At 42.3% G+C, this 19,461-nt stretch overlaps 1 long non-coding RNA gene across 1 annotated transcript; it reads right to left on the bottom strand.

Moving 5' to 3' along the window:
* Window positions 1-7,457: 7,457 nt before the first annotated feature.
* On the bottom strand, window positions 7,458-10,881 carry LOC127461845 (uncharacterized). The gene is made up of 3 exons (XR_007900216.1): window positions 10,776-10,881; window positions 8,845-8,960; window positions 7,458-7,925 (listed from the first exon to the last, which is right to left on the bottom strand). It is a non-coding gene; the product is annotated as an uncharacterized LOC127461845 (long non-coding RNA).
* Window positions 10,882-19,461: the final 8,580 nt, after the last annotated feature.

Below are 19,461 nucleotides of genomic sequence, written 5' to 3'. Positions count from 1 at the left end.
TCTAGTGGTTTTTTTGTTTATTATAGGATCGCAGAATGGTTTGGGCTGGAAGAAACCTGAAAGACCACCTGGTTCCAACACCCCGGCCATGGGCAGGGACACCTTGCACTAGATCCAGCCTGGCTTTGGACACTTCCTGGGATGGGGCATCCACCACGTCTCTGGGCAACCTATTGCAGTGTCTCACCACCTTCACAGTAAAGAATTTTTTCCTGATGTCTAATCTAAACCTACTTTTTTTCAGTTTGAAGCCATTACCCCTTGTCCTGTCACTTGTAGGGACACTTGTAAAAGTCCCTCTCCATCTTTCCTGTAGGCTCCTTTCAGGTACTGGAAGGCCACAATTAGGTCACCTCAAAGCTGTCTGTTTTCCAGGCTGAACATTCTCCCAACTTTTTCCTCACAGGAGAGGTTCTCCCTCCCTCTCATCATCTTGGTTACCCTCCTCTGGACTTGCTCCAACAGGTCGGTGTCCTAATTTGTATTAGTTCCTGAATCAAAGAACTCAGTTTTCATCCAAGTTATTGCTCACTTTAGCACTCAACCCACATGTAGTCAATTAGCACCATAACACAGATGGGAAGGAAGCTGAGCAGAATAGCTACTGTAGCTGGATGTTTGTACAGACTTCCATCTGTCAGCTTTTGAAATACACAATTAATGCAGAAGCAGAAACTTTCACCTTCTTACAAACTCACTGCTGTCAGTACCTGTCTTCCACCAAATGACTCAGGTGCAGCCAGGTATCAGGTAAAGATGTCTGTGAACTCACCAGACACATGGCACAAAATGACTTGCACACTTAGGGGCACACTGGGGCACATACTTAAGCTATATTGTTCCGTCCAGAAAGCTGAGTATCTCATAGGCCAGAAATTATGTCATATGCCTAAAAATTTGCAGGTTCTGGGCTTTTGCAAAAAGAAAATAGCATTATTGTAATGGAGATTATGCCACTATATAAAATGGCAGTGTATAAAAGAAAGTTTGTCTTCTTTCTTTTTATTCTTGTCTCAGGGATGTATTTGTGAAAATAAGAACTTTGGTTTTCTTCAGATTCCTTCTGCTTCTGGAGTTTGTTTCCTTCCCGAAGTTCCTCCTGCTGCTGGTGAGGTAATGAGTGCCACAGTAGCCAAACATGATCTCCCAAAATTACACACCTTGTAGATAATATCAGGGGAAAATATACAATTGCTGATAGCCTCTGACAGAGGCCAGCACAAACACAAGAAATCCTGCAGCAAGCAGTTTTAAAATACTTTTCCATTAAAAAGTTTTTTCTTACCTTATTTAGATAGAAACTAATGTAGTACTGATCCACAAGGAATTAAGTTTTACATCCGTTTGAAAAGTATTAGTGCTGTTTCAGAGTGTTTCACTTTGTGAGCAGCAGAGGGCCCTCGTGAGAGCATAATGTAAAGCAGCTGTCTTAAAGAAAAGCTCATTTAATGTCATAACGAAGAACAACGTGTGTTTTAATTTTTATCTTCTTATAATTTGAGGTTAGTGCTGTGAAAGAAAATGGATTTTCAATCCCGAAGACTTCAGTCCTTTCATATACAATACCCCTTAGATATTTCTGTAGGACCATTTTCTAGCAGACAAAATGTAAGTTATTTTTCACCTCTATAAGTTCTTTACCCTTTTTACTTGCAAGAGAGTTAACTAAACTTTTTTTGACCAATAACATTGAATCTACTGAATGAATAACCCAGAACTGAAGGGAACCTACAAGAAAGATGGAGCGAGACTATTTATGAGAGCATATTGTGACAGGACAAAGGGGGAAGGGCTTCAAACTAAAAAAAAAGTAGGCTTAGATTAGATATTAGGAGGAAATTCTTTACTCAGAGGATGGTGAAGCACTGGCAGAGGTTGCCCAGAGAAGTTGTGGATGCCCCATTCCTGGACATGTTCACGGCCAGGTTGAATGGGGCTTGGAGCAACCTGATCTAGTGGAAAGTGTTCCTGCCCATGGAATGGGGTTTGGAACTGGATTATCTTTAAGGTCCCTTCCAACTCAAACCATTCTGCGATTTTATGATTCTATGAACTCAGTTCACGTAGGCTACCAAAACAATAACCTCTCAGTAAACTGGCTGAAGCCTAAGAGTAAGACCTGATCATTTAAAATTTTCTTCTGACAAAGCTCCATTCCCTGCATTATTTTGCCCTTTTAGTTAAGAGGAGGAAAGGACCTGTTTTCCATTTCACATACTGTCACAATTAATACCTCTTACTTTCACTCCTAAGTGTGCCAAAAAGTGGTGAGCAGGATGTCTGTTAGCCCAGACTGACCAATTTCCTTCCTGCTGTGTCTCCAAGAACCCTGAATATAACCCACCTATGTGTGTGCATTTTTGGCATTCAGTTGTTGAGGTTTCAAAGAGAGGAACTGTTCTCATTGGCTTGATAATCAGAATATTTTTTCTACTCCTCTTCCGACAGTGGGAAGAATGCAAATCTGCTGTACAAATCCAGACTGGATTGTGAGGGAATCCTACTCTGCTCCCACAAATCTAAGCAGCACAGCAGGGAACATACTAGAGCAAGCTCATGACACATTACTGTACTTCCACAAGAGATGGATCCTCTTCTATGACTATATGATTTAAAGCAGATACTTAAATTTCATGTGACAGAAATGCCAGAGACTCTCTGGCTTTTTGGTCATAATTCAACCCTCTGAGCATCTGAACACACCAGCCCATGTGGGAAATACTTTCAATTAGAGGCACAAAGTTTAACTCCTTGATTTGATCAGCTGCTGTGAGCATCCTCAGCTCTCTGGCATTTCAGCTGGAATTGCTCCTCTTAAAATCATGCCTAGGAGTGTTGATGAAGTCTCTCGAGAAGTTTGAAAGTGCACATAACTTGGGGCAAAACACAAGCAGAGGAATCCTTCTTTGGTTTTGGACTGTCCAAGATAAGGCATAAACTACGCATTCAACCTGAAAATTTGCACATGGATTCTTTAGAGATGAAGTCATAGGCGTACTAAATAGGGGGGGGGGGGACAAAGGATTTTGAAATGAATTAACCTTATAAGGTGATAGCAAGTGGATACTTTTTTTTTTTTAGTCAGTCCAAACGCGTTTGGCTACGCTAGTGATGGACACGAGGGGGCACCCAAGGAAATGAAATCGTCGAGGAGCTGCAATGCTCCCAAAGACTAGGCTGATTTTCCATGTGTTTTCCCTTTTCTTTCTTTTTTCTTTTTTTTTATTTGTCTGCGTCTTTTCTAATTATTTCCTTACATTGTTTTCATGACGTTCATCGGTAAGTGGTAATTGAAAAAGCTTCTGAGGGAACATTCTGAGAAGAAAAGGTTTTGGCACCTATTAAATCACATCAGTGCTGTCCAGAGACAGCACTTCACAGCTGAGCCTCGACCCCTGAGTAAGTGGCAGAGACCCCATGGCTTTCCCATTTAGCTTCCCAGAATCTGTGCCTGGTACAATTCTTGGTACAGGAGGACAGCAGAAAGCACAAATACTATTACTTAGAAAATCTGCCAAGAAATTAGCAGAGGGAAAATCCAAGGATATTGAGCACAAAGATACAGAAGCCACCACCACTTGCAGAAGTATCTCATCAGCTGGAAGCTGTGAGCAGCTCTTTTGCTCTGAACATCTCCTGCCAACACACCACTCAAAGATGCATGACTTATCAGTGGGTGCTTTTAAGAAGGATGTAAGCAAGGTAAAAATAGATGTGGCCTCCTAGCTTCGAGCAACCTGCAACTTGAGGCTGAAGGCTCATACACTAGCTGAAGGCTCATACCCCCTAGCAGGCTTTTTATCTGTTTAATCAGGTTTTGATCTGTGTATGCTTTCAAGATCCACATCTGATGGTTTGAGGTGTATCACACTTTAGCTGGGTAGCAAGTGAAAAAGTTTAAAAATGGCCTAAACATTTCAGTTGGCAATCTTGAGTTCTTGTGGTAGTGGTGAAGGGTTGACCCCATCACACCATCATGACCTCTTTCATGTCATTCAGCATTTTTTACAGCTGTTTTACAGCTTCTCTGAGGCAGGATCACTTCACAAGAGCAAATCTTTCTGTAGGTAAGTAGCAATGCTAATCAGACAGTTCTAAAACAAAATAATCTGTTCAGGAAGTTGTTTAAGCCCTTTTTAATGAAATATTGGTTATATGCTGCACTGAGTAACTGCAGGCCTCCATCACTTAGGGATGCAAGCACAGGCAATGCTTACAGGCAATTCCTGTGAAAATGTAACTCCACTTGTGTGCAGTTCTCATATTCTGAGAGTTGTTCATTCAAACATTAATGGATTCATCACCATCAGAGAACCATTCTCCAGTCATCCAACTGCCTGTTTAAGCAAAAATTGAACTGAAGTGAGGAAATGCCTGGTTACAGGTGCCATTTTTGTGTGCAAACTCAATGAGTGGATACTTTGGTACAAATACTTTTTCTATATAGCCTGAAAATGAAGCTTTCACTAAATGTTGATATTGATGTGCAAGGGAAAAAAACAGGGACATTACACTGGATGGACCTGCACACTCAAATGCAGAAGCAAACCATACATCTTACTGATAGTTTCTATTGTTTTCCCAGATTTGGAACTATGAGCCAGAAATTCACAGCAGTGAGTTGGAATCTGTAGAAGCATGCCAAAAAGTAAATATGAGTCTCCTTTAGTTTTGAAGAATAAGTTTGGAAAAGCAGCTGTACAATAGTTGATTATCTGCTTTGCAACAAAGTAAATTCAATGCAATTAAAAAATAATGCTATAAACTATGTAAAGTGCCTAAGATAGCGTTGAGCATTTACAAATTATACCTGACAAGTTACAAATAGGATTAGGAGAAAAGACATCCACTTAAACAGGAGTTCACTAGCTATATGAGAGCAGGACATGAAAAATCCTGCTGTCAACAGGTAGTATCAATAGTCCAAACTCTCTTTATTGTCATTTCATAGGCAGAAGTGTGCCATGATCAGAATGAGTGAGCTGGCATCAAAAAAGAACATGCCAGTCAAGTGTCATTTAAGACCATGAAATGTCTGTGTGTCAACACAGACTCAAAAGTGTGTATTTTTTAATGTCACGAGTCCTTTGGCCATCAGGGGCCCCCTTCAAGCTGAAACCTGCAGAGAAAGAGAGAATATCACTGCAGCCACACTCAAGCCTCTGCTTTTGCCAGCGTGGAGGAGAGGCTGGAAGCAGGGTAAGGAACACGGTGTCCTCTTTCACACAGCCCGTTAGCACCGGGGAAAGTTATGATGGAGCAAGCAGCTTGGATAAATACAGGCTGGCCTGTAGGTGAAGCCAGTTCTCTCCTGTTTGGGTCATAAAAGACATCAAAGAATTGTCCTTTGAATGATCTGTGTGTCACTGCCTGCTCTTCTGACAGGAGAGTCCCAGTACCTCAAATATGCCAAAGTTAACCCAGTGCCAAAGAAACCATCAGTCAATATTACAAGTTGTTGTCCACTACCAAAGCTATGAGCAGGCTAAATAGAAACACCATTAGACTTAGAGAAGTCACAGGATAATAATTTCCTGTCACTGGAGAATTTTCAAGAATTTGGCAGATTTCCTAGCTTGAATTAGTTGAATAAATTAGACAAATAACATTTTTCAGAGGTCAGCCATAAAAAAAGCTTGGACTAAATCAAGCTGTTTCATACCGATAATTTGAGTCAGCCTAAATTACAAAAAAAGAAAGAAAAAATAAAAGAAAAAAAAGAAAATCACTTAATTTAAATATTTTCTGTGGAATTATCAAAAGGGTAAAATCTGCCACTGTTTTCAAAATGAGACATTTATAATCAGTTTAGATCTCAGCGAAAGCTGAATTTTTTTTTTAATTATAAAATATTTTAAGAGAAAAATTCTAGTGCAGTGCAAGCCACAGCTTTCCTTCCCCACTCTCACCACAAGGTAGGAAGTTTCTTAAACCTCCACAAGCAAAACAGGATCCATCCCCAAAGCAGTAAACCTTGCCATTTCTTCAGAAAAATCAGTAGCACAAAGGGGGAATGTTGTCACCATGGCCATACCCATCTCTATGTTACTCAGAAAGGGCTGGGATCATCTCTCTCTTCCGTATTTTACAGGTCACCTTCCTTAGTTGGGAATTGGGAGCCACAGCACTGATGGTCTGAGTGAGGGACAGGTCTGGAAATTAGCACTACCCTGGGAGGATCAGTTGGTTCACATCTCTTGGCTCTCTGTCTCCAGGTGCTGGAGATTCAGACTACCACCTGTCCCCATTAAAATCACAGTTTTTGAGTTCTTCTTCCCCATCTTATGAGTTAAACACATATTTTTTCCCAGTAAATTAGAAGTGGGAATCTGATATAACAATATGCCAGTAAGATCTGGAGCCTTTGGCTTGCCCTTCCATTGTCTGTGCTTCAATCAGTCGGCTCACACCAAGATTATAAAAAACCTGACCCAGGAGTTTACAGTCTGAAGCCCAAATTGAACAGAGCAGTCAGCAGATTATGTATTCGACCGAACAATGAGGTCTTCAGTCCCTTTTTGAACCAGTTTTTCATTACAGGGGTTATGTTTGTATCATATTGCTGAGAATTACACAAAACCATTATTTTTGAAGTGAGTACAGTAGACAACAATGTTGCCAATAATGCAAGTTGTTAGTGAAGTGCGTATATTTATAGCAGCATGGGAAGTATTTCAGAGAGCTCTAAGCATGTTCAATTCCACAGCCACATGCATGCAGCATTTCAGAAAATGTAAAGCTTAACTACTCCAGGTTTTCCTTTGGAAGGGAGAGCAAGAAGAGGATGTTCCCATACATTTTTTGCCTATGATATTTTACATAAAGCCCCTACTGAAAGGGGCTTTATAAATTACGTAAGTAGAAAAGATGTCCAAAAAAAGGATAAAATTACGGTGTTGGCATTTCTAACAAACTATCTTCCCTTCCTAGTCTATCCCATACTAAACAGTAAGCATAGAACTTTCTTCCTAATAAAGCTTTAGAGCTGCTACCATGACTTCTCACCCCTGCTACAGAAATACTATCCAGATGACCAAGGATTTTGTAATGCAGCAAGCTGCAACAAATATCCAGCTGAAACAGCAGTTTAGTGCACTCGGAGCAAAAACAAATTATTTTTATGGCATGTAAAATTATGAAGAGCCCTTCCCAATATATACCATGACTAATAATCATCAGCCTGTTCAACAGTGACACTTTAGCCACTCCCTCTGTGGTCACTTTTCATTTGCAACCATCAAGTCTGCTAAAAACAGGAGGAGAAATTACAGTTTAAAAGCAAGATATTATCAGCTTTCCCAGACAGAAGCAGGTTGGGAGACAAGAGAAAGAGAAAGCTTCCTCTCATAGTTGAAGGAGTAAATGAGCAACTAATAAACATTCTAATTTAATAAGTGCACATATCCTGCTAACAAATTTTCTTTTGAATAACAGAACTGGATGGTTGATGTGTTTTGTTTTCAGTTTGTTTGGTTGTTTCCAAAGACTAAATCCCACAATTAAATTATAGCAATAATGAAAAAAAATTGAGCAATGTCCACATAAAGTTTAAGCTGGGAAATCACAAGGCAGAAATGTTCTATTTTCAGCCCAAAAATAAAATCCTAACCTGCTGATTTATGTTCCCTCCACAACATTTTTCACTCAGTTGCAGTGCAAACAGTACTGGTCTGCATTGACAATTCTCTTGAAAAGCCCATGAACCTTGAACAGCATTGCTGAAATCCTGCATTTCTGCTACAACATGCCTGGAGCTGGGACAGAGCTGATGTAACTGGCTTCAGACACGTATTCTCCACGTCAACAGAGCTCTTCTTTGCTGACATAGGGGAGGATGCTGACATGTAGCATCCAGAAGGGCATGGCTTACTCTGGGTCCCTTGCATATCTTCATCAGCCCAATCCAATCCATCAAATCCTGTGACCTGAAGGTGAGACCTTTTCATCCAAACTCCTTCACAGAGGAGCTCCTAGCGCATGTACCCATGGTAACACACCACATCCCCTTTCCTTCTGCCTGACTGCCCTCCTGCACCATGATCCATGGGACAGCTGCCTCTGCACTACGGGGTCTTGGAGAGAAAGCCAGGCTAGGGAGATGTCATCTAATTCCATATAATTCCACTGGGTAGCTCATACTTTGTTTTCAACCTGTTATTTGCCACAAGACCACGACCCATCAGAGTCTCCCACCATCCACAACACTGCCACTTTGGCTCATCACTGTCACCTAATCCCACCAAGCTGACATTTCCTCCTGGCTGTAAGAGGCTTTGCATTATCTCTTTACTAGAAAAGGTCCTGAGAGACCAAAATGACAAAAACTAGCCAGCCTTGAGGAGGTCTGGAAGAGCAGCACAGCACTGATCTGGATCAGCAGATATAGCAGCCTCCAGCTGTGGAGTCTTCTCGGGCAGACTTCATCAGAATGGGAATCTTAATGTAAACAAATTACTCCTTCTGGGTTCTTCCAGCCCAGCAGGCCAGAACAGGTAAATATCCACTATCTCAGCATTCCAGCAACTATTGGAAATACCCACAAAGGCTTCAATCATGCTTAATAATTAAAAGTAAGGTATTGTGTTAATCAACAGGTGCTAAAGGAATATGACCTTCCTCGGGGGCAGTCTGGCATGATAGCCAATTTTTTCCATGACACATACTAGAAAGTACAGAAACACAGTTAGCAAGATAATTTCCTTGGTTCAAGATTCAATATTTTAACAAATGAGTCACTGATACATGCTTCAGATATTCCTATGCTAAAACTAGAGTATAAGTCATATGTATGAAATCCACTCCTGCCCCATAAGCTGCCTGTGATAGCATTTTCCAAATACTGACCTAGAGAATGTCTGGTATGTTCAGACTGATGTAAGAAGTCTGGATTTTATATTCATGATCCCAGTTTATCAGCAGATGTCACACAAGTGGACTTGTCTCAGCGCTGATTTCAAGAACTAAGGAAAATGCAGCAACAGAAAAAACTTTGCTGGCCCTTTAGCTGAAGAAGCCAAATTTCATCAGAAGTATATGCTTCCATTGCTTTAGTAAAGGGAAAACATGGATTTGTCAGACTGCATCTGAGTATACAATAAAGAGTTCATGACTGAAAGTGTTAAATATTGAAGGGGAAATATTCATTAATACATGCAGGGAAAAGTGTAGCAGAGAGCTGTTATAGGTGCTCTAATGACTAAAATAAGGGTCTTGGATTCAGGAAAGCTGGATATAAATGCAGGTTCTGACACAGACTGTCTTTATGACCTTGGGCTACCCACCAGATATTGCTGGCCTGAAGTTATCCAGCTATACAATGGAGATATGGTTAATTAAAGCACCCTACTCTTTTTTGGTTGGCTCTCCTGTATCGTTGCATAGAGACATGGACAAAGGTAGAGATTTCTTTGGCCATGAGGGAAGTGAGATGATGAATGTGACTTGATCCAAGACACAAGCAAAGCACAGGTTTGGCAGGCCTGGGGGCTGAAGGAGTGGCTTCATCCACACAGATGGCATGGAGTGGAGCTGGCAAGACAGGGATTGCTGTTGAGCTGTCAGGAGCATTAGCACTGTAGGGAGGACAGACCTGCCTGGGAGGAAGGTGCAGGTTTTACAAGGAAAAGCTATGACTGACAGCACTGCAGCTCGCACATTGGGAAGGCACAGAGGGCAGCAAGAGAAGGGAGAGGGTGGTTTAAGAGACCTCACATCAAGGAGGTAATGCCAAACAGAGAAGCCCACAGATCTTTCAGCACACAGACTGAAAATGACGGCGGGGGACATCTAAATATACAGCCAGGTCCTCAGGCCTGGCCCACACTCAAAGGATTTGCCAGACTAGCCTTTTCCATCATGATTGCAAGAGAAACACACATAGTCATGACAGATAAAGCCTTGTACTGGCACTGTTACATCAGCCAAGCAGCCTCTTCCTCTCTGCATCCCTTCACGCAGGGAGCAGGAATCAGACCTACCACTCAAAGCACTCTCTTGTGGATATAAGCTGTGCTTCTGCTAGGAGGATTTGCCAAAACAGATATACTGGCAAAGCAGCTAAGGTTGTCAAACTCCCCTCCTTTGACTTAAATAAGAGCTACACCTGTTTGCACCAGAGAAACAGCTAGTTCTGAAACCAAAATAGCTCCTTAGTCAAGGGCATATTCCAAGACCTGAATCATCTTTAGCAAAAGAGAGGGGCTCAGTGTCAGTGAGTTTGACAGTGGACATGGGAAATGCTAACTGACCTTTATGGAGAATGTCAGCACAGGGAATCAAGGCTTAATCCTCAAAAAGCCCTGAGGTATCACTCTCATCAGTGCCAGGAAATTTGTGCCCCTCTGAACAGGCAGGCACACTTGCCAACAGAACATGCAGGTCCAGATGCTGTGTGTGCCTTGATTATTGCATAATATTATCAAATAGGATTTTTAAAAACCTTTAAAATGCCCTGCTCAAACAAATCAAGTTGCATTTTTCCAAGGTCATCAAAAGAACCAGTTCATTTCTTTGATGTAAATAATAGCTGAGTATGTTGAATCTGCTCTCTCACAGAATCACTTCATTCCTAAAGCAAGTAAAATGACAAGGTTTTGGACACAATGAATTTCCCTTTTGCCAATCTGCAATACCATCACTAGAGCATGAATTGAGTGAGTTGAGCTGGGATATCTCAGGAAGTAACTTTAAAAAGTTACTGCCGTGCTAACAGCTTTGCCTTGGAAGGATGAGAAGCCCTTGGCATACATAGATCTCCAGACTTCCTATAAACCTACTTGATTCCTTGTAAAACATTTTTGATTCTCTTGGCAAAACCCCTAAGCCCCTATGGGGATGCCTTCGCATCTTGCCTTTTTGAGCTCCATCTCCCTCTTTCCATTCCTTTTCTAGGTGAGAGGAAACCAAGAATTCCCAAGTTGTCTGTGACACACTGCCTTCGTCACTGGACACCCTGCCACTGATGGGGACCAGCTCCTGCCTTTTGCTCACCACTACAAATGCCACTGCCTTGAGAATTACTGACATTGTCACTGAGGGGGCTGTAGTTGTGTGAGTATAAATAAACACAGTGTTAGAAAAGACACTCAGGGATAAATAGCAAAGGTAGTGCATAGTGTGAGACCAAAATAACTTCGTGCAGTTCACTGAAAGTACCTTCCACTGGCTGTCTTGTGCTGGCTGTTTCCAGCCAAGGTCCTTGTCTTCCCCCAAAAGGCAAAAAGCACTGTGACTTCAGAAGCCATGGGGCTCCTCTCTGTCCCTCCAAGATGGTGACACTGAGGAGCTGGGACACACTTGCGAGTACACTGTGAGTAGCAGTGCTCCATATCCAACATCTGCCGACATTCCCAGAGCTGTGAAGGTCCCAGCCAAGATTACCAGCACCCATATGGACTCTTCTCTCTCTTCCCTCCCTTGCAGCCACAGGGTCTCTTCAGCAGTGCCCCCTCACAGGGCCCCAGCTGGGGGTTTCAGCCATGCCCTGCACCCCCAGAGGAGGTTTATGGACATCACAAGTAAACTAAAACATAGAAATGGCTGATCTGACTGAGAAGCAGAAGCACGACAGAAAGATTTGGGCTAAGCCAAGTGGCATATTTTACCTGAATGTATCTCACCAGTCTGGATGGGAAGGTCTGTGGGTACTTGGGACAGTGAGGGGAAAAAAGGATGCAACACATCCATAATACCCATGTTGTGTCGCAGGGGGTGGCTTGAGTGAGAGCCAGGGGTCAGTTCTGCAAACTGGACCAATGAAATACCCATTTGATACTCGACTGATGAGTACTGAAAGGGCTGCACTCCTGGCATGTGACTCCATTGATATTAATTCATCAAGGATGAGTTTGGCTTGGATGATACCTCAGATGAGAACGTGAAACCACAGAGAAGTATTTTATCAATATACAATATATGGACAAGTTTCTGACCTTCAGTGTAACTGACAAAGATTCACATCTAGAACTCACTGAAAAGATAAACCAATGTTTTGGCATTAATAATGGTGTTTGCAAATGTCCTCTTAACACTTGAATTATGTTCTTCTGCTCTATGAGGTTGCTATTCCACTGATTCCTTTTTTCTTTGTTCTGTTTTAAATTAGATTATGGAGAAATCCAGAACTCAGAGCCAATTCATCTGTTTTGCTCTCCCGGGAACAGTGATGTTTATTTTGAAAGGAATCTTTCAGTGATGTTTTCCAATTAAAAAAAAAAAAACCCACCCTGAAATAATTCTTATCTTGCAGGGCTTATTGTATTACATGTAAGACCACTTAAGCAGTAAATTACTCTTGATATTAAAGCTAGAATCCTGGATTTTTACATGACTTCCCTGCTTTGCTACAACCCTCTGCTCAGTACTGTACATCAGTTTTACCTTATTTGAACAGAATGTCCCCTCTTGTGTGGTATTCTAGTCACAACACTCAGGTGTTTCTGACTGTGGAAAGGAAGTATAAAACTAAAAAAATAATATAGTTCTATGATTTTATGTTAATTCTACTCATGCCAAGGGGCATTAGCACAGCAATTGAGGCCTGATTGGAAATGAACACTTAGAATTGCACAGAAACCCCATTATTTTAATGCAGACATACTCTCAGCAGGGTTTCTCACCTTTCCAGAGTCATACAGCTTCTGAAAGGTTATACATGGGACTCATATTTGGACCATCATCAGACAATAGTTCAGACTCAACATCAAGCAGAGGGGCTACTGTTTAAAGAGGTGATCTAAATTGTCTCTTTCATTGCTAATAGGTATGTGCAACTTTGTCCTGTTCAAAGTTACATCCTTACTGCAAAGTTAAGCTTGGTTCTTGTAGGGTTTTACTCCCCAGGATTTCATCATTCACAGAGAAGCTTCAGAAATTTTCTGGGTTTTGCTCCAGGACATTCGTGGCTCCATGTACTCAGTCAGCAGGGGATGGAGTGTCTTGCTTGTCCAGATACACGGTCTGCTGCTACAGGCCTGGAAAAATCTGCTTGTGCTTCCAACCAGAAGTCTCCAGAGGATTCAGGAGCCTCCAACAAAACTTTTCTGAAACAGTGTTGAAATAAAAAATGTTCACATGTCCAGAACACTGATTAAACCTAAATTAAACCTGTATGAACCTGCTGAACCAGCAGCTGTGCAACATCTGAAGCAGCAGCCACTCAGGGACAAGGTAAAAGCATAACAAGAAAACCTAGGTCTGCTTGGGGTATGTTTCAGAGATCTTGTCTGCTGGTAACTCCTAAGTGGCAAGAACTTCACTGCACTCTACTGCTAATGTAAGCTCTGCCAGCAGCATGAAACAGGAACAGATCCGTTGTGAGCTGCCACAGTTGATCATGTTGATGTTAAGTCAGTCTTCAGGAAGGTCTCAGCCCATACAGGACTCTTGTTAGAGAGATCTGTTAGAGTCATATCTACGAGTGATCTGTTGGGGCTCGTGAAGTCCTTGGAGAGTGTGACACCAAAGCACCGAGTGAGCACTAGGAGGTTCAGTACAGGAAGTCCTGGAGCACCTACAGCACACCTAAAGGGTGACTGATTGGAGTGGAGCAGCAGAAAACACTGTTTAAACCCTGCTAATCCTCACAACCACAGTTTAGAGACCTCTCTAGCAGCTCCAGTCCCTGGACCACCACTGCTACCCTCTCCTTTAGATTCCCATGTTTCATGGGTGATTTGGGGTCTGTGTGGCATTTACAACATGCTACATTCAACGTTGCACAATTTAAGGCACATTTCCAGGGGATCTTAAGTTTACGTTCAGTTGCTTATTGGGAATCATAGAAAAAAATAAGTTGGAAAGTAGTTCTGCAGGAATCTCATGCAATCTTCTGCTTAACGAAACAGAAAGTTTCTCAAGGCCTCATTTAGCTGGCTTTTGAAAGCCTCCAAGAATAGAAACTGCAGACAGTTTCTGGGCAATTTGCTCTAGTGCCTGACAATCCTCACTATTGAGAGTTTTCTTCCTTTTGCCTAACCTGGCTTCATCCCATCTAGTCCCATGGATTTGTACACTTCCAGTTTACGTAAGTGATCCCAGCATCACCCTCTTCAGCTGTGGGTAGTACCTCCCTTTTCCAAACTGCCATTAGACATGGATGCCTGAGAGCAAACTCTGCCTGTAAAGGCTGAGGCAAATTAAATGCTGAGAACCTCAGACTTCTGTGTGTCCTTCATCTGGGAAAGCACAGCAGTGTGAGCGATGTCCCAAAGGGAGCCTTCGAGCACGTGCTCCTTTTGTTGCCTATTGACAGGTTTGACTGCAGATTTATTTAAAATGGAAGATCAGTTCCTCTAAGATTATATATGTTAGTATTGAACAGTCGCTTGTTCAAACTTAAGGCTATTTCATATAAGACTATATAAGTTAGTGTTCCATGTTTTCATTGAAAAAGTTCCAGAATTGGTAACGCCTTGTGTTGTTGTTACTTATCTCATATTTGAAGCTGTCTTTTTCTGGTCCTTTCTTTTCTTGAATACTTAAGCTCTCATTTACTGACATTCCCCCTCACCCCAGCCCCCTTTTTGCCTCCAGAAGGCTTTGAACAGAAAGGGCACTGGAAGTTCAGCTCTGCACATGCTGAACTGGCAGAAACGAGTCCCGCGTGTCACTCTTGGCACAGGTGAAGCAAGGACAAAGCTTTGGAGCTGTCTGAGTCCCAAGGGATGCACTCCCGGCATAGGGCCCCGGTTGTGAGAGGCCCGATCCCCAGCGGAGCACTCCCGAGTGGGGTCCAGGGGGCTCTCCCGAGCCAGGGAAAGCCCGGGCGAGCAGAGACGCGGGCCCGGGCACACCCTGAGCAAGTCGCTGCCGGCGCACAAGGGGACCATTGACACCCTCATCTGATGGAAGCTTGCTGTGCTTTATTGGCAGAGCTAGGCCCGCGTCAGGGATCCAGCCCGGCGGCGGGAGTGGCTCCTGCGGGAGCACCCGCGGGACCCCCTTTGTGATGCATCGGGGGCAGCCACTGTGACCTTGCTGGTGACGGTGATGGTGGCTCAGAGAGCTCTGCTGTCACAAAGGGGTCCCGCCAGATCCACTGTAAAAGCAGATGGCAATACCCAGGGGAGACAGAAGAAAGAAGAGAGAAGAGAGAAGAGAGAAGAGAGAAGAGAGAAGAAAGAAGAAAGAAGAAAGAAGAAAGAAGAAAGAAGAAAGAAGAAAGAAGAAAGAAGAAAGAAGAAAGAAGAAAGAAGAAAGAAGAAAGAAGAAAGAAGAAAGAAGAAAGAAGAAAGAAGAGAGAGAGAGAAGAAGGAAGAGAGAAGAAGGAAGAAGGAAGAGAGAAGAAGGAAGAGAGAAGAAGGAAGAGAGAAGAAAGAAGAGAGAAGAAAGAAGAGAGAAGAAAGAAGAAAGAAGAAAGAAGAAAGAAGAAAGAAGAAAGAAGAAAGAAGAAAGAAGAAAGAAGAAAGAAGAAAGAAGAAAGAAGAAAGAAGAAAGAAGAAAGAAGAAAGAAGAAAGAAGAAAGAAGAGGAAAGAGGATAGAAGATTTTTTTATGTAAGCTAGACTATAAGAAGAAAGGAGGAAAGGCCTTCGCTCTCCTTCCTTCCAGTGGCTTGGAGGTGCAGGTTCCCTGCTGTTGAGTCTGCCGTGTTGGGGAGCGAGGCCTGGTCAGGCCTTGTCGACCTTGGGAGACGGAGGTTGCCGGCGATCGTTCCGGAGCAACTCTCGGTTGTCCCAAGGAGAGTAGTAAGATAGTTTTTAGCCAATTCTTTTAGTTGCTAGATATTGGCCTACTAATCAGGATATATATATATATATTTTATTTTGGTTTTGTTCCTTTTCCCTCCCCCCTTCCCTTTTCCTTGTGAAATTGTATATATATTTCAATTGTATATAACTGTAACATAAGTGTAAATATATTTATATATATTGCTTTAGCTGTCTCTCTCTCGTTTTGGGTTTTCTTGGTTGTTTTTTCTCCCTCTTCTCCCTGAGGTTTTGGGGGGGGACTTCTTGTGGTAAGGTTTGGAGACTTGGCAGGGAGTCAGCTTCAAACCATATCAGCGAGAAACAGAGAAAAAGAGAAAGAAAAAAGAAAAAGAAAGAGAAAGAAAAAGAGAGAGAAAAAAGAGAGAAAGGAAGAAGAAGAAAAGAGAGAAAAAGAAAAAGAAAAAGAAAAAGAAAAAGAAAAAGAAAAAGAAAAAGAAAAAGAAAAAGAAAAAGAAAAAGAAAAAGAAAAAGAAAAAGAAAAAGAAAAAGAAAAAGAAAAAGAAAAAGAAAAAGAAAAAGAAAAAGAAAAAAAAAGAAAAAGAAAGAGAGAGAGAAGAAGAGAGAGAAAAAGAAAAAAGACAGAGAGAGAGAAGAAGAGAGAGAAAAAGAAAGGAAGGAAGGAAGGAAAAGAAAAGGAAGGAAGGAAGGAAGGAAAAGAAGGGAGGAAGGAAGGAAGGAAGGTGTTTATGTCATAAAGAAAAGAATTAACAAAGAATTCAGTATACATGCTGCAAAGTTCCTACAGGGGAAAAAGATACTAAAAAGACTAAAAGTGTGGACTTAATTAGCATAGAAAGCAAGAAATTAATAACCAGTAAGAGGTAGGATACTAACTAATGAAAGAGAATTATGTAAGTAAGGACCAATGAACATTAATTTCTTTTGTCTGTCAAAAATGTATAAATAGGTGAAAAAGTGGTGTCCATATGGAGGCAGGATTTTGGTCAGCCACATACACACCCCAGTGCTCTGAATAAAAGTAATGCCTTGCTTTCTAACACTAAAAACACGTAGTTAGAGAGTTTTATTTATCCCAACAATTTCAGAGGATTTGGCAACAAGGATGTCAAAGACCCCTGTAAGGTCTCCCCTCAGTCTCCTCTTCCCCAGGCTGAACAGACCAAGTGCCCTCAGCTGCTCCTCACACGGCTTCTCCTGCAGACCCTTCCCCATCCTCGTGTCCCTCCTTTGGATGCTGTGTAACACTTCAGTGCCTGTGGGGCTCTCTGCCCTCCAGGGAGTCGACAGCTCCTCCCAGTTTAGGGGCACCGGCAAACTTACTTAGTATTCCTTTGGGATCTTTTTACTAGTCAAGTTTAAGGATTTTTTCTTGACTTAGGACAATTCAGCGCAGCTGTCTGAGAGCAAGTATCACAGTCCACCCTCAATGGGAACAAAGAAAACAATTCTCGTGACAGGTTTTGTAAGTCTTGCCAGGGGTTCCATATCAGGAACTGGCTTCTGTGCTTCAATATTCTGCAGTATTCACAAGTTCACCTGGCACAGTCACTAATGGAGCTCCCAAGAGGTCAATACTGGGGACAAAACACCATTTAATGTCCTTGTGAATGATACTGGAAAATATTCCTGCCTATTCCTGAATATTATACAGTTACTTAGTGGTGGGGATTTTATTTTAAATTCTCTTTTGATCATTCTTCATATCAACATAAGCTATCCTGTAAACTGAGGCAGGAGGAAAGAAGTTGAAATCAGAAAATTGTATGGTCTTAACCTGTGCCAGGGGAGGTTTAGGTTAGATATTAGGAAGAAATTCTTTACAGAAAGGGCAATCAGACATTGGAATGGGCTGCCCAGGGAAGTGGTGGATTCCCCATCCCTGGAGGTTTTTAAGATGAGACTGGATGTGGTACTTAGTGCCATAGTCTAGTAATCACGGCGGTAGTGGATCAAGGATTGGACTTGAGGATCTCGGAGGTCCCTTCCAACCCAGCTGATTCTATGATTCTATGATTAGATCAGCCCTATTCAACAGTGGACCCAGAAGCCCTTCCTGTTGCTCTTCCCATCATCACCAGCTATCAGCTCAAGCCCAGCTTTGGCTTTCTTAATCCCATTCTTGCCTGCCTGTGTAGTTCTGCACTGCTCCTTGATTGCCTGTCCCTGCTTCCTCTTATTACACATTTTCTTTTTATGTGTGAGTTCAGTCAGTAATTCTCTGTACACCCAAGCTGGTCTTATGCACTGGCTGCTTAACCTCCTGCATGACAGTATGGATCATCCTTGGGCTTTGGGGAGATGGTCCTTGAAGGTCACGTAACCCTACATGTCCCTTTACTCTTCACAGCAATATCCAATGAGAAGCTGCTTCCTAGTTCCCTGAGCAAGCCAGTCTGCTCTTCTGAACCCAGGGACATTGTTCTGCTACTCACCTTTCTCTGTTTTCTCATGATCTTAAATTCTACCACTTCTCAGTCTCTCCTAGGCTTCCACTGACAATCAAAACCCCAACTATTCCTTCCTTGTTTTTAAGCAGCAAATCAATCAGCCTGGTCAGCACCTATGTCAAGAAATCATCCCTGACCCACTCCAGAAATCTAGATTGTTTCTGTCCCTCTGTGTTTTCTGCCCAGCAGATTTCAGGTCATGCAGCATATCTTATTAAAGCCAGAGCTTGAAACAGTGACACTTCTTCCACTTTTCTAGAGAAGGCTTCATCTATTTTGTCTTCTTGGCCAGGTGATCTGTGGCAGGTGCCTACCATGTGCTGGCCTTCCCTCTGCTCCTGGCCATCACACAGTCTCATAGCATCTGAGCTGCTCCTCTCTGTGCAGAGCAAAACCCTCTTCCACATCTCACCTTCCTCCTTCTAAAACGCAGGTATCCATCCATCAGAGCACTTCAGATGTTAGAGCTCTTATAGCTTATGAGTAGAGTACAAAGGAGCAATGGGTGGGTCAGTCCCCTGCCTATCCAGGTCTGCAATACTGTGTCTCCCAATCCAATCAGCAGCGAGATTTGAGCACTGTCTTGAGATGACTTGCTGAAACACCTAAATTAGATGGTGCACCGTCATCTCTTCATTATTACACTGAAAAATGCTAATAACAGTCTCGGGGCAAGGCTTTAATCCCCAATCCCCACACATCCCATTACAGTCACAAACACGTCATGCATACTCTACCAGGTTCAGTAGAAAGAATAACTATCCTCTTCTAATGTACTAAAGGCAGATGAACAATGCAAACTGTCTCTCAAAGATGTAGTTTCCATTTCCTTCACAAAGTCAGGGACTTCCCTGCTTCACCAGATATGGTCATGGCTGATGTACTTGTGTTGGCTTTATACAGGACAGAGAAAAGCAAGGAGCCACATAGAGGGGAACCCCTTTGAGGTCAGACCTTATCAGGACCAGCAGACATGGGAATGTGTGTCCAGAAACTACTTGCTTGTGTTTGTTTCTGCTGTATTCAAGGAAAGGGAAAAAGACTCTGATTATCCTTCTGTAAAGAAACAGGGAGAAATACACTAAGTTTATATTAGCAGTGTCTATTCCAAATAGAAAGGCTATGGCAGGTGACAGCATACTTGGAGTCTGTTCATTTAACCTCAGTATGCTCTCTTTCACATGGAAGAAGAATTATGGGAAGAACATCTTGAAATTCTGCAAATTGCAGTTTGGTTTCTCTGCTTCAAGCTGTAAAAATTTCACTGCAAACATTTACAGTTTAGTCTGAGCCACAGGAGCTGTAACTGGTACGTGGTGCTTCCAGTGCAGTTTCTTTACAAGA

The sequence above is a fragment of the Manacus candei genome, unplaced genomic scaffold (genome assembly GCF_025592945.1).
Source record: "Manacus candei isolate 608988 ecotype Guabito, Panama unplaced genomic scaffold, ASM2559294v1 h1tg000113l, whole genome shotgun sequence".
NCBI lineage: Eukaryota > Metazoa > Chordata > Aves > Passeriformes > Pipridae > Manacus > Manacus candei.
This window is presented reverse-complemented; position numbering and strand designations above follow the sequence as displayed.